This window comes from Aegilops tauschii, chromosome 6 (assembly GCF_002575655.3).
Source record: "Aegilops tauschii subsp. strangulata cultivar AL8/78 chromosome 6, Aet v6.0, whole genome shotgun sequence".
NCBI lineage: Eukaryota > Viridiplantae > Streptophyta > Magnoliopsida > Poales > Poaceae > Aegilops > Aegilops tauschii.
Window position 1 is genome coordinate 1,582,538 of NC_053040.3, and position 14,653 is coordinate 1,597,190.

Genomic DNA, 14,653 nt, shown 5'->3' on the forward strand with positions numbered 1-14,653 from the left:
CACGATCTCATGGTCTAAGGAAAAGATACTTGACATTGGAAAAGCTCTAGCAAACGAAACTACACGATCTTTTATGCTATGCTTAAGTTGGGTCTTGTCCATCACATCATTCTCCTAATGATGTGATCCCGTTATCAGTGACATCCTATGTCCATAGTCAGGAAACCATGACTATCTGTTGATCAACGAGCTAGTCAACTAGAGGCTTACTAGGGACAGGTTGTGGTCTATGTATTCACACATGTATTACGATTTCCGGACAATACAATTATAGCATGAATAAAAGACTATTATCATGAACACAGAAATATAATAATAACCATTTATTATTGCCCCTAGGGCATATTTCCAACAGTCTCCCACTTGCACTAGAGTCAATAATCTAGTTACATTGTGATGAATCGAACACCCATTGCGTCCTGGTGTTGATCATGTTTTGCCCTAGGGAGAGGTTTAGTCAACGGATCTGCTACATTCAGGTCCGTGTGTACTTTACAAATATCTATGTCTCCATTTTGAACACTTTCACGAATGGAGTTGAAGCGACGCTTGATATGCCTGGTCTTCCTGTGAAACCTGGGCTCCTTCGCAAGGGCAATAGCTCCAGTGTTGTCACAGAAGAGAGTCATCGGGCCCGACGCATTGGGAATCACCCCTAGGTCGGTAATGAACTCCTTCATCCAGACTGCTTCCTGTGCTGCCTCCGAGGCTGCCATGTATTCCGCTTCACATGTAGATCCCGCCACGACGCTTTGCTTGCAACTGCACCAGCTTACTGCTCCTCTATTCAAAATATACACGTATCCGGTCTGTGACTTCGAGTCATCCGGATCTGTGTCGAAGCTAGCGTCGACGTAACCCTTTACGACGAGCTCTTCTTCACCTCCATAAACGAGAAACATATCCTTAGTCCTCTTCAGGTACTTCAGGATATTCTTGACCGCTGTCCAGTGTTCCTTGCCGGGATTACTTTGGTACCTTCCTATCAAACTTACGGCAAGGTTTACATCAAGTCTCGTACACAGCATGGCATACATAATAGACCCTATGGCCGAGGCATAGGGGATGACACTCATCTCTTCTATATCTTCTGCCGTGGTCGGGCATTGAGCCGTGCTCAATTGCACACCTTGCAATACAGGCAAGAACCCCTTCTTGGACTGATCCATACTGAACTTCTTCAATATCTTGTCAAGGTATGTACTCTGTGAAAGACCAATGAGGCGTCTTGATCTATCTCTATAGATCTTGATGCCTAATATGTAAGCAGCTTCTCCAAGGTCCTTCATTGAAAAACACTTATTCAAATAGGCCTTTATACTTTCCAAGAATTCTATATCATTTCCCATCAATAATATGTCATCCACATATAATATGAGAAATGCTACAGAGCTCCCACTCACTTTCTTGTAAACACAGGCTTCTCCATAAGTCTGTGTAAACCCAAACGCTTTGAGCATCTCATCAAAGCGAATGTTCCAACTCCGAGATGCTTGCACCAGCCCATAGATTGAGCGCTGGAGCTTGCATACTTTGTTAGCATTCTTAGGATCGACAAAACCTTCCGGCTGCATCATATACAACTCTTCCTTAAGGAAGCCGTTAAGGAATGCCGTTTTGACGTCCATCTGCCATATCTCATAATCATAGTATGCGGCAATTGCTAACATGATTCGGACGGACTTCAGCTTCGCTACGGGTGAGAAAGTCTCATCGTAGTCAACCCCTTGAACTTGTCGATAACCCTTAGCGACAAGTCGAGCTTTGTAGATGGTCACATTACCATCTGCGTCCGTCTTCTTCTTAAAGATCCATTTGTTTTCTATGGCTCGCCGCTCATCGGGCAAGTCAGTCAAAGTCCATACTTTGTTTTCATACATGGATTCTATCTCGGATTTCATGGCTTCTAGCCATTTGTCGAAATCCGGGCCCGCCATCGCTTCTTCATAGTTCGAAGGTTCACCGTTGTCTAACAACATGATTTCCAGGACAGGGTTGCCGTACCACTCTGGTGCGGAACGTGTCCTTGTGGACCTACGAAGTTCAGTAACTTGATCTGAAGTTTCATGATCATCATCATTAACTTCCTCCCCAGTCGGTGCAGGCACCACAGGAACATTTTCCCGCGCTGCGCTACTTTCCGGTTCGGAAGGGGTGACTATCACCTCATCAAGTTCCACTTTCCTCCCACTCAATTCTTTCGAGAGAAACTCCTTTTCTAGAAAGGACCCGTTCTTGGCAACGAAGATCCTGCCTTCGGATCTGAGGTAGAAGGTATACCCAATAGTTTCCTTAGGGTATCCTATGAAGACGCATTTTTCCGATTTGGGTTCGAGCTTTTCAGGTTGAAGTTTCTTGACATAAGCATCGCACCCCCAAACTTTTAGAAACGACAGCTTAGGTTTCTTCCCAAACCATAATTCATACGGTGTCGTCTCAACGGATTTAGACGGTGCCCTATTTAAAGTGAATGCGGCAGTCTCTAAAGCATAACCCCAAAATGAGAGCGGTAAATCGGTAAGAGACATCATAGATCGCACCATATCCAATAGAGTGCGATTACGACGTTCGGACACACCATTTCTCTGAGGTGTTCCAGGCGGCGTGAGTTGTGAAACTATTCCACATTTCTTTAAGTGTGTACCAAATTCGTGACTTAAATATTCTCCACCACGATCTGATCGTAAGAATTTTATTTTCCTGTCACGTTGATTCTTGACTTCACTCTGAAATTCCTTGAACTTTTCAAAGGTTTCAGACTTGTGTTTCATTAGGTAGACATACCCATATCTACTTAAATCATCAGTGAGAGTGAGAACATAACGATATCCTCCGCGAGCCTCAACACTCATTGGACCGCACACATCGGTATGTATGATTTCCAATAAGTTGGTTGCTCGCTCCATTGTTCCGGAGAACGGAGTCTTGGTCATCTTACCCATGAGGCATGGTTCGCATGTGTCAAATGATTCGTAATCAAGAGACTCCAAAAGTCCATCTGCATGGAGCTTCTTCATGCGCTTGACACCAATGTGACCAAGGCGGCAGTGCCACAAGTATGTGGGACTATCGTTATCAACTTTACATCTTTTGGTATTCATACTATGAACATGTGTAGCATCACGTTCGAGATTCATCAAAAATAAACCATTGACCAGCGGGGCATGACCATAAAACATATCTCTCAAATAAATAGAACAACCATTATTCTCAGATTTAAATGAGTAGCCATCTCGAATTAAACGAGATCCAGATACAATGTTCATGCTCAAAGCTGGCACTAAATAACAATTATTGAGGTTTATAACTAATCCCGTGGGTAGATGCAGAGGTAGCGTGCCGACGGCGATCACATCGACCTTGGAACCATTCCCGACGCGCATCGTCACCTCGTCTTTTGCCAGTCTCCGTTTATTCCGTAGTTCCTGATTTGAGTTACAAATATGAGAAACCGCAACGGTATCAAATACCCAGGAGCTACTACGAGTACTGGTAAGTTACACATCAATTACTTGTATATCACATATACCTTGGGTGTTGCCGGCCTTCTTCTTGTCCGCTAAATATTTGGGGCAGTTCCGCTTCCAGTGACCACTTCCCTTGCAATAAAAGCACTCAGTCTCGGGCTTGGGTCCATTCTTTGACTTCTTCCCGGTAACTGGTTTACCGGGCGCGGCAACTCCCTTGCCGTCCTTCTTGAAGTTCTTCTTACCCTTGCCCTTCTTGAACTTAGTGGTTTTATTCACCATCAACACTTGATGTTCTTTTCTGATCTCCCCTTCCGCTGATTTTAGCATTGAATATACCTCGGGAATGGTCTTTTCCATCCCCTGCATATTGTAGTTCATCACAAAGCTCTTGTAGCTTGGTGGAAGCGACTGGAGGATTCTGTCAATGACCGCGTCATCCGGGAGATTAACTCCCAGCTGAGACAAGCGGTTGTGCAACCCAGACATTCTGAGTATGTGCTCACTAACAGAACTGTTCTCCTCCATTTTACAGCTGAAGAACTTGTCGGAGACTTCATATCTCTCGACCCGGGCATGAGCTTGAAAAACCAGTTTCAGCTCCTCGAACATCTCGTATGCTCCATGTTTCTCAAAACGCTTTTGGAGACCCGGTTCTAAGCTGTAAAGCATGCCGCACTGAACGAGGGAGTAATCATCAGCACGCTGCTGCCAAGCATTCATAACGTCTTGGTTCTCAGGGATTGGTGCTTCACCTAGCGGTGCTTCTAAGACATAATCTTTCTTGGCAACTATGAGGATGAGCCTCAGGTTCCGGACCCAGTCCGTATAGTTGCTGCCATCATCTTTCAGCTTGGTTTTCTCTAGGAACGCGTTGAAATTGAGGACAACGTGGGCCATTTGATCTACAATATATAATGTAAAGATTTTAGACTAAGTTCATGATAATTAAGTTCATATAATCAAATTATTTAATGAACTCCCACTCAGACAGACATCCCTCTAGTCATCTAAGTGAAACATGATCCGAGCTCAACTAGGCCGTGTCCGATCATCACGTGAGACGGACTAGTCAAGATCGGTGAACATCTCCATGTTGATCGTATCTTCTATACGACTCATGCTCGACCTTTCGGTCCTCCGTGTTCCGAGGCCATGTCTGTACATGCTAGGCTCGTCAAGTCAACCTAAGTGTATTGCGTGTGTTCCGAGGCCATGTCTGTACATGCTAGGCTCGTCAACACCCGTTGTATGCGAACGTAAGAATCTATCACACCCGATCATCACGTGGTGCTTCGAAACGACAAACCTTCGCAACGGTGCACAGTTAGGGTGAACACTTTCTTGAAATTATTATAAGGGATCATCCTATTTGCTACCGTCGTTCAAAGCAAATAAGATGCAAAAACATGATAAACATCACATGCAATCAAATAGTGACATGATATGGCCAATATCATCATGCTCCTTTGATCTCCATCTTCGGGGCACCATGATCATCTTCGTCACCGGCATGACACCATGATCTCCATCATCATGATCTCCATCATTGTGTCTTCATGAAGTTGTCACGCCAACGATTACTTCTACTTCTATGGCTAACCGTTTAGCAACAAAGTAAAGTAAATTACATGGCGTTATTCAATGACACGTAGGTCATGCAAAATAATAAAGACAACTCCTATGGCTCCTGCCGGTTGTCATACTCATCGACATGCAAGTCGTGATTCCTATTACAAGAATATGATCGATCTCATACATCACATATATCATTCATCACATCTTCTGGCCATATCATATCACATATATATCACTTGCTGCAAAAACAAGTTAGACGTCCTCTAATTGTTGTTGCAAGTTTTTACGTGGTTTGTAGGTTTCTAGCAAGAACGTTTCTTACCTACGTATGACCACAACGTGATTTGCCAATTTCTATTTACCCTTCATAAGGACCCTTTTCATCGAATCCGTTCCGACTAAAGTAGGAGAGACAGACACCCGCTAGCCACCTTATGCAACTTGTGCATGTCAGTCGGTGGAACCAGTCTCACGTAAGCGTACGTGTAAGGTCGGTCCGGGCCGCTTCATCCTACAATGCCGCCGAAACAAGAAACGACTAGTAGCGGCAAGAAGAATTGGCAACATCAACGCCCACAACTTCTTTGTGTTCTACTCGTGCATAGTAACTACGCATAGGCCTGGCTCATGATGCCACTGTTGGTAATCGTAGCATAATTTTAAAATTTTCCTACGCTCACCAAGATGCATCTATGGAGTCTACTACCAACGAGGGAAGGGAGTGCATCTACATACCGTTGTAGATCGCGAGCGGAAGCGTTCCAATGAACGTGGATGACGGAGTCGTACTCGCCGTGATCCAAATCACCGATGACCGAGTGCCGAACGTACGGCACCTCCGCGTTCAACACACGTACGGTGCAGCGACGTCTCCTCCTTTCTTGATCCAGCAAGGGGGGAGGAGAGGTTGATGGAGATCCAACAGCACGACGGCGTGGAGGTGGATGTAGCGGCTCTCCGGCAGGGCTTCGCCGAGCTTCTGCGCGCGAGAGAGAGGTGTTGCAGGGGAGGAGGGAGGCGCCAAAGGCTGTAGTGTGCTGCCCTCCCTCCCCCCCCTTATATAGGCCCCCAAGGGGGGTGCGCAGCCCTTGGAGATGGGATCTCCAAGGGGGGGGGCGGCGGCCAAGGGGGAAAGGGGTTGCCTTGCCCCCCAAGGCAAGGGGAAACTCCCCCCCCCCTAGGGTTCCCAACCCTAGGCGCATGGGCGGGAGGCCCAAAGTGGCGCCCCAGCCCATTAGGGGCTGGTTCCCCTCCACTTTCAGCCCACGGGGCCCTCCGGGACAGGTGGCCCCTCCCGGTGGACCCCCGGGACCCTTCTGGTGGTCCCGGTACAATACCGATAACCCCCGAAACTTTCCCGGTGGCCAAAACTGGACTTCCTATATATAATTCTTCACCTCCGGACCATTCCGGAACCTCTCGTGACGTCCGGGATCTCATCCGGGACTCCGAACAACTTTCGGGTTTCCGCATACATATATCTCTACAACCCTAGCGTCACCGGACCTTAAGTGTGTAGACCCTACGGGTTCGGGAGACATGCAGACATGACCGAGACGCCTCTCCGGTCAATAACCAACAGCGGGATCTGGATACCCATGTTGGCTCCCACATGTTCCACGATGATATCATCGGGTGAACCACGGTGTCGAGGATTCAATCAATCCGTATGCAATTCCCTTTGTCAATCGGTATGTTACTTGCCCGAGATTCGATCGTCGGTATCCCAATACCTTGTTCAATCTCGTTACCGGCAAGTCTCTTTACTCGTACCGCAATGCATGATCCCGTGACTAACGCCTTAGTCACATTGAGCTCATTATGATGATGCATTACCGAGTGGGCCCAGAGATACCTCTCCGTTTACACGGAGTGACAAATCCCAGTCTCGATCCGTGCCAACCCAACAGACACTTTCGGAGATACCCGTAATGCACCTTTATAGTCACCCAGTTACGTTGTGACGTTTGGCACACCCAAAGCACTCCTACGGTATCCGGGAGTTGCACGATCTCATGGTCTAAGGAAAGATACTTGACATTGGAAAAGCTCTAGCAAACGAAACTACACGATCTTTTATGCTATGCTTAAGTTGGGTCTTGTCCATCACATCATTCTCCTAATGATGTGATCCCGTTATCAGTGACATCCTATGTCCATAGTCAGGAAACCATGACTATCTGTTGATCAACGAGCTAGTCAACTAGAGGCTTACTAGGGACAGGTTGTGGTCTATGTATTCACACATGTACTACGATTTCCGGACAATACAATTATAGCATGAATAAAAGACTATTATCATGAACACAGAAATATAATAATAACCATTTATTATTGCCTCTAGGGCATATTTCCAACAATTGCTACCCCCCAGGGCCCCCGTCCCGCCTAACCCTGTAGCGTTTGACCACGGGATCTAGCCCTTTGACTTTGCACGGACGGACTTTGAGCAGTGGACCTATCCACCCGGTTGTGGTAGGTCAGCCCATAGGAACACTTTGGAGCAACATCCGGGCCAGACCCACAGCAAGATCCCCTCCGTGTAGACCAGACGCGTCCGTTTCCCCCCTCCAGGTGCCGGCGGCGGTGCCGTCCGTGAGGGGGGCACACCCCGGAGACGCGTGTCGGGCGTTTGCACCCGCCACAACACTTCCAGACTTGTGAGAGGCCGCCTACGCAAGATTTGGCGGCATGCTAGCCCCCGGAGGCCGCCGGCCACAGTCGTAGACACGCGAAGAGCAATCCGCATAGAGGGAATTGTTCAGATACTACTCCATCACGAACAATTATGAAAAATTACCATCAGTCCTACAGCACATGTGCCCGCGTCGTGTAAAAAACTCATGATTTTATCGCGCACCGAGTATTTAATAATATTCACGCCAAATCGTTACCGCAGAACGTCTACTACCGTGTCATCGCCGTTCGTGAGGGGGGCACCCCCCGGAGACTCGTGCCGCCTCATCGGACATGCCACCACACCACCCCGCATGTATGGGGGCCCGGTGCGACGCTCGGGTGGCATTGCTACCCCCCCAGGGCCCCCGTCCCGCCTAACCCTGTAGCGTTTGACCACGGGATCTAGCCCTTTGACTTTGCACGGACGGGCTTTGAGCAGTGGACCTATCCACCCGGTTGTGGTAGGTCAGCCCATAGGAACACTTTGGAGCAACATCCGGGCCAGACCCACAGCAAGATCCCCTCCGTGTAGACCAGACGCTTCCGTTTCCCCCCTCCAGGTGCCGGCGGCCGCGCCGTCCGTGAGGGGGGGCACACCCCGGAGACGCGTGCCGGGCGTTTGCACCCGCCACAACACTTCCAGACTTGTGAGAGGCCTCCTACGCAATATTTGGCGGCATGGTAGCCCCCGGAGGCCGCCGGCCACAGTCATAGACACGCGAAGAGCAATCCGCATAGAGGGAATTGTTCAGATACTACTCCATCACGAACAATTATGAAAAATTACCATCAGTCCTACAGCACATGTGCCCGCGTCGTGTAAAAAACTCATGATTTTATCGCGCTCCGAGTATTTAAGAATATTCACGCCGCATCGTTAAGGCAGAACGTCTACTAGCGTGTCATCGCCGTTCGTGAGGGGGGGCACCCCCCGGAGACTCGTGCCGCCTCTTCGGACATGCCACCACACCACCCCGCATGTATGGGGGCCCGGTGCGACGCTCGGATGGCATTGCTACCCCCCCCAGGGCCCCCGTCCCGTCTAACCCTGTAGCATTTGACCACGGGATCTAGACCTTTGACTCTGCACGGACGGGCTTTGAGCAGTGGACCTATCCACCCGGTTGTGGTAGGTCAGCCCATAGGAACACTTTGGAGCAACATCCGGGCCAGACCCACAGCAAGATCCCCTCCATGTAGACCAGACGCGTCTGTTTCCCCCCTCCAGGTGCCGGCGGCGGCGCCGTCCGTGAGGGGGGCACACCCTAGAGACGTGTGCCGGGCGTTTGCACCCGCCACAACTCTTCCAGACTTGTGAGAGGCCGCCTACGCAAGATTTGGCGGCATGCTAGCCCCCGGAGGCCGCCGGCCACAGTCGTAGACACGTGTAGAGAAATCCGCATAGAGGGAATTGTTTAGATACTACTCCATCACGAACAATTATGAAAAATTACCATCAGTCCTACAGCACATGTGCCCGCGTCGTGTAAAAAACTGATGATTTTATCGCGCTCCGAGTATTTAAGAATATTCACGCCGCATCGTTACCGCAGAACGTCTACTACCGTGTCATCGCCATTCGTGAGGGGGGGCACCCCCCGGAGACGCGTGCCGCCTCTTCGGACATGCCACCACACCACCCCGCATGTATGGGGGCCCGGTGCGACGCTCGGATGGCATTGCTACCCCCCCAGGGCCCCCATCCCGTCTAACCCTGTAGCATTTGACCACGGGATCTAGCCCTTTGACTTTGCACGGACGGGCTTTGAGCAGTGGACCTATCCACCCGGTTGTGGTAGGTCAGCCCATAGGAACACTTTGGAGCAACATCCGGGCCAGACCCACAGCAAGATCCCCTCCATGTAGACCAGACGCGTCTGTTTCCCCCCTCCAGGTGCCGGCGGCGGCGCCGTCCGTGAGGGGGGCACACCCTAGAGACGTGTGCCGGGCGTTTGCACCCGCCACAACTCTTCCAGACTTGTGAGAGGCCGCCTACGCTAGATTTGGCGGCATGCTAGCCCCCGGAGGCCGCCGGCCACAGTCGTAGACACATGTAGAGAAATCCGCATAGAGGGAATTGTTTAGATACTACTCCATCACGAACAATTATGAAAAATTACCATCAGTCCTACAACACATGTGCCCGCGTCGTGTAAAAAACTCATGATTTTATCGCGCTCCGAGTATTTAATAATATTCACGCCGCATCGTTACCGCAGAACGTCTACTACCGTGTCATCGCCATTCGTGAGGGGGGGCACCCCCCGGAGACGCGTGCCGCCTCATCGGACATGCCACCACACCACCCCGCATGTATGGGGGCCCGGTGCGACGCTCGGATGGCATTGCTACCCCCCCAGGGCCCCCATCCCGTCTAACCCTGTAGCATTTGACCACGGGATCTAGCCCTTTGACTTTGCACGGACGGGCTTTGAGCAGTGGACCTATCCACCCGGTTGTGGTAGGTCAGCCCATAGGAACACTTTGGAGCAACATCCGGGCCAGACCCACAGCAAGATCCCCTCCATGTAGACCAGACGCGTCTGTTTCCCCCCTCCAGGTGCCGGCGGCGGCGCCGTCCGTGAGGGGGGCACACCCTAGAGACGTGTGCCGGGCGTTTGCACCCGCCACAACTCTTCCAGACTTGTGAGAGGCCGCCTACGCAAGATTTGGCGGCATGCTAGCCCCCGGAGGCCGCCGGCCACAGTCGTAGACACGTGAAGAGAAATCCGCATAGAGGGAATTGTTTAGATACTACTCCATCACGAACAATTATGAAAAATTACCATCAGTCCTACAACACATGTGCCCGCGTCGTGTAAAAAACTCATGATTTTATCGCGCTCCGAGTATTTAATAATATTCACGCCGCATCGTTACCGCAGAACGTCTACTACCGTGTCATCGCCATTCGTGAGGGGGGGCACCCCCCGGAGACGCGTGCCGCCTCTTCGGACATGCCACCACACCACCCCGCATGTATGGGGGCCCGGTGCGACGCTCGGGTGGCATTGCTACCCCCCCCCCCCAGGGCCCCCGTCCCGCCTAACCCTGTAGCGTTTGACCACGGGATCTACCCTTTGACTTTGCACGGACGGGCTTTGAGCAGTGGACCTATCCACCCGGTTGTGGTAGGTCAGCCCATAGGAACACTTTAGAGCAACATCCGGGCCAGACCCACAGCAAGATCCCCTCCATGTAGACCAGACGCGTCCGTTTCCCCCCTCCAGGTGCCGGCGGCGGCGCCGTCCGTGAGGGGGGCACACCCCGGAGACGCGTGCCGGGCGTTTGCACCCGCCACAACTCTTCCAGACTTGTGAGAGGCCGCCTACGCAAGATTTGGCGGCATGCTAGCCCCCGGAGGCCGCCGGCCACACTCGTAGACACGCGAAGAGAAATCCGCATAGAGGGAATTGTTTAGATACTACTCCATCACGAACAATTATGAAAAATTACCATCAGTCCTACAGCACATGTGCCCGCGTCGTGTAAAAAACTCATGATTTTATCGCGCTCCGAGTATTTAATAATATTCACGCCGCATCGTTACCGCAGAACGTCTACTACCGTGCCATCGCCATTCGTCAGGGGGGGCACCCCCCGGAGACGCGTGCCGCCTCTTCGGACATGCCACCACACCATCCCGCATGTATGGGGGGCCGGTGCGACGCTCGGGTGGCATTGCTACCCCCCCAGGGCCCCCGTCCCGCCTAACCCTGTAGCGTTTGACCACGGGATCTAGCCCTTTGACTTTGCACGGACGGGCTTTGAGCAGTGGACCTATCCACCCGGTTGTGGTAGGTCAGCCCATAGGAACACTTTAGAGCAACATCCGGGCCAGACCCACAGCAAGATCCCCTCCATGTAGACCAGACGCGTCCGTTACCCCCTCCAGGTGCCGGCGGCGGCGCCGTCCGTGAGGGGGGCACACCCCGGAGACGCGTGCCGGGCGTTTCCACCCGCCACAACACTTCCAGACTTGTGAGAGGCCGCCTACGCAATATTTGGCGGCATGCTAGCCCCCGGAGGCCGCCGGCCACAGTCATAGACACGCGAAGAGCAATCCGCATAGAGGGAATTCTTCAGATACTACTCCATCACGAACAATTATGAAAAATTACCATCAGTCCTACAGCACATGTGCCCGCGTCGTCTAAAAAACTCATGATTTTATCGCGCTCCGAGTATTTAAGAATATTCACGCCGCATCGTTACCGCAGAACGTCTACTAGCGTGTCATCGCCGTTCGTGAGGGGGGGCACCCCCCGGAGACGCGTGCCGCCTCTTCGGACATGCCACCACACCACCCCGCATGTATGGGGGCCCGGTGGGACGCTCGGATGGCATTGCTACCCCCCTAGGGCCCCCGTCCCGTCTAACCCTGTAGCGTTTGACCACGGGATCTAGCCCTTTGACTTTGCACGGACGGGCTTTGAGCAGTGGACCTATCCACGCGGTTGTGGTAAGTCAGCCCATAGGAACACTTTGGAGCAACATCCGGGCCAGACCCACAGCAAGATCCCCTCCATGTAGACCAGACGCGTCCGTTTCCCCCCTCCAGGTGCCGGCGGCCGCGCCGTCCGTGAGGCGGGGCACACCCCGGAGACGCGTGCCGGGCGTTTTCACCCGCCACAACACTTCCAGACTTGTGAGAGGCCGCCTACGCAATATTTGGCGGCATGCTAGCCCCCGGAGGCCGCCGGCCACAGTCATAGACACGCGAAGAGCAATCCGCATAGAGGGAATTGTTCAGATACTACTCCATCACGAACAATTATGAAAAATTACCATCAGTCCTACAGCACATGTGCCCGCGTCGTGTAAAAAACTCATGATTTTATCGCGCTCCGAGTATTTAAGAATATTCACGCCGCATCGTTACCACAGAACGTCTACTAGCGTGTCATCGCCGTTCGTGAGGGGGGGCACCCCCCGGAGACAGGTGCCGCCTCTTCGGACATGCCACCACACCACCCCGCATGTATGGGGGCCCGGTGCGACGCTCGGGTGGCATTGCTACCCCCCAGGGCCCCCGTCCCGCCTAACCCTGTAGCGTTTGACCACGGGATCTAGCCCTTTGACTTTGCACGGACGGGCTTTGAGCAGTGGACCTATCCACCCGGTTGTGGTAGGTCAGCCCATAGGAACACTTTAGAGCAACATCCGGGCCAGACCCACAGCAAGATCCCCTCCATGTAGACCAGACGCGTCCGTTTCCGCCCTCCAGGTGCCGGCGGCGGCGCCGTCCGTGAGGGGGGCACACCCCGGAGACGCGTGCCGGGCGTTTGCACCCGCCACAACTCTTCCAGACTTGTGAGAGGCCGCCTACGCAAGATTTGGCGGCATGCTATCCCCCGGAGGCCGCCGGCCACAGTCGTAGACACGCGAAGAGCAATCCGCATAGAGGGAATTGTTCAGATACTACTCCATCACGAACAATTATGAAAAATTACGATCAGTCCTACAGCACATGTGCCCGCTTCGTGTAAAAAACTCATGATTTTATCGCGCTCCGAGTATTTAATAATATTCACGCCGCATCGTTACCGCAGAACGTCTACTACCGTGTCATCGCCGTTCGTGAGGGGGGGCACCCCCCGGAGACGCGTGCCGCCTCATCGGACATGCCACCACACCACCCCGCATGTATGGGGGCCCGGTGCGACGCTCGGATGGCATTGCTACCCCCCCAGGGCCCCTGTCCCGCCTAACCCTGTAGCGTTTGACCACGGGATCTAGCCCTTTGACTTTGCACGGACGGGCTTTGAGCAGTGGACCTATCCACCCGGTTGTGGTAGGTCAGCCCATAGGAACACTTTGGAGCAACATCCGGGCCAGACCCACAGCAAGATCCCCTCCGTGTAGACCAGACGCGTCCGTTTCCCCCCTCCAGGTGCCGGCGGCGGCGCCGTCCGTGAGGGGGGCACACCCCGGAGACGCGTGCCGGGCGTTTGCACCCGCCACAACACTTCCAGACTTCTGAGAGGCCGCCTACGCAAGATTTTGCGGCATGCTAGCCCCCGGAGGCCGCCGGCCACAGTCGTAGATACGCGAAGAGCAATCCGCATAGAGGGAATTGTTCAGATACTACTCCATCACGAACAATTATGAAAAATTACCATCAGTCCTACAACACATGTGCCCGCGTCGTGTAAAAATCTCATGATTTTATCGCGCTCCGAGTATTTAATAATATTCACGCCGCATCGTTACCGCAGAACGTCTACTACCGTGTCATCGCCGTTCGTGAGGGGGGGCACCCCCCGGAGACGCGTGCCGCCTCATCGGACATGCCACCACACCACCCCGCATGTATGGGGGCCCGGTGCGACGCTCGGGTGGCATTGCTACCCCCCCAGGGCCCCCGTCCCGCCTAACCCTATAGCGTTTGACCACGGGATCTAGCCCTTTGACTTTGCACGGACGGGCTTTGAGCAGTGGACCTATCCACCCGGTTGTGGTAGGTCAGCCCATAGGAACACTTTGGAGCAACATCCGGGCCAGACCCACAGCAAGATCCCCTCCGTGTAGCCCCGACGCGTCCGTTTCCCCCCTCCAGGTGCCGGCGGCCGCGCCGTCCGTGAGGGGGGCACACCCCGGAGACGCGTGCCGGGCGTTTGCACCCGCCACAACACCTCCAGACTTGTGAGAGGCCGCCTACGCAATATTTGGCGGCATGCTAGCCCCCGGAGGCCGCCGGCCACAGTCATAGACACGCGAAGAGTAATCCGCATAGAGGGAATTGTTCAGATACTACTCCATCACGAACAATTATGAAAAATTACCATCAGTCCTACAGCACATGTGCCCGCGTCGTGTAAAAAACTCGTGATTTTATCGCGCTCCGAGTATTTAAGAATATTCACGCCGCATCGTTACCGCAGAACGTCTACTAGCGTGTCATCGCCGTTCGTGAGGGGGGGCACCCC